Source organism: Elephantulus edwardii, unplaced genomic scaffold (genome assembly GCF_000299155.1).
Source record: "Elephantulus edwardii isolate Elephantulus edwardi_28Jun2011 unplaced genomic scaffold, EleEdw1.0 scaffold00036, whole genome shotgun sequence".
NCBI lineage: Eukaryota > Metazoa > Chordata > Mammalia > Macroscelidea > Macroscelididae > Elephantulus > Elephantulus edwardii.
In genome coordinates, this window is record NW_006399786.1 from 4,316,359 (window position 1) to 4,318,364 (window position 2,006).

Consider the following 2,006-nt stretch of genomic DNA (forward strand, 5'->3'; position numbering starts at 1 on the left):
AGCACCTTTCTTCCTTTTTCTGTAGCTTCTACATTCTATAGCAATTTTCAGAGTGTCTTCTGACATCAGTTTTGGTCTTTTCTTCTTTTCCTACATTTTAATGACCTTTTCCATTCTTCATGTATGACGTTCTTGATTTTATCCTACAACTTGTCTGTTCTTTGATCACAATTGTTCAATGCATCACATCTATTCTTGAGTTGGTTTCTAAATTCATGTGGGATATGTTCAAGGTCATATTTTGGCTCTCATGAGCTCCCCCTCCCCAAATCAGTTGGTATTTGCATAGGGGCAATTGACAGTTTGTTCCAGAGGTGGCCCCTGCTTTGTTGTGCCTAATGATACTGAGATTCTCTACCAATTCTTTCCACAGATGTGTTTGATTCCTCTATATTGTACCCGGTGAGGTCTATGTGTATAGCTGCCATTTATTTTTTTTAAAGATAATATCTATGGGGGGAAAAGCTGTTGGTTGTACTCAGTTCTGTCACCAAGACCATGTTTTCCCCAAAATACCCTTATTTGTTTCCAACTTTTGTATTTCAAGTGTTGTTGTTTTTCTTTTTTTTTTTTTTTTAAATTAATTACTCCACTATATTTTCAGTGTATTTCAGAGCATTACCTTACAGGACCGTGGAAGTATATTTGACAAGAATTTACCCAATCAGATATTGAGTGATGCATACCTGTACTTGATACATAAACTTAAACATGAATATATGTTGGTAAAATCAGCATCGTGCTGCACATATTATTCTGTGGGCTGCTTGGTTAATATTTTAAATATGTTTAATATTAACAAATAAGATCTAGAATACAATTTTTAATGACTACAAGGTATTCTGTCATATGGCTGCAGCCATAACCTTCTTAACATTTTGGTTGTTTCCAAGGCCTTCTTATGGTGAACAGTCCATCAGTGAATATTTTGTGCTGATGAGCTGCTACTTGATTGGAGCTTAGTAAGTGTTCAACAAAATATTTTCTCAGTGAATCAATGAATATGCTAACTCAGTTTCTAATCCAGGAACTACTGTTTATTTTCATACTCTATATTATTCAACTCCACTGATTTTCCCCCCTTAAAATAATAACTGCAGTTACTGTGGAACTGAGGACCTGGTTCCAATGTACACGATTTTGAGTTGACACCATGCTGTGCCAGGCAAGAACTGCCCCTCTTACTCCATTTCCTTAGTACAAAAGTCACACACATCTCTTGCAGAGAACTTGTAGAACGCATATGAAGAAAAGGAAGATAGGTAAAATCATGCAGAATTGCAATCTCGTTCACAATCTCGTAGTGAATGACTAAGACATTTCAGTACATGGTTTATTTTTTCCATTTTTTTATGTGCAAACAAATGTGTTTTATTTATTTTAGATTTTTTAAATTAAAAGATAATGATATACTGTTCATACTATTCTCTGACCTCTTCTTTCTTTTATAATATAAATTGTAAACATTTCCTGGAGCAACTAAATATTTTTTTACAAGGTTTTTATCAGGTTCCTAGCTTTATGCTTTAAGAGTGAACTACCTCATTGTCTTCAAACCAGAACCAACTCATAGCTGATACTCCAGCAGGTTTTCAGGGAGCTATAAATCACCTGGAGGGGAGAGTGCTGTGGGTGAATTTTAATGTTGGAAAGGCCCCGTCTTTAGGTTAGAGTAGGCCACCAGAGCTATCTCAAGAGTGGCCTGTAGTATTTTTAAACCAGTTTGTCCTTCAACATCAAGAAGATGAAGATTTTCACCACTGGGCAGATTGGCAGCACCATGATAGATGGAGAAGAGATTGAGGTTTTTAACAGTTTCAGTTTTCTCAACTCCACAATCAATACTCATGACACCAGAAGTTAAGAAATCAAAAGACGGATCGCTCTGGGAAAAGCTGCTCTCAGGGAATTCTTCAAAAGTGCTGAAAATACTCTTCACATAGGAAGACATTTGGATGAGCAACGGCCACATGAAGAAATGTTGAAAATGAATGGCAATCAGAGAG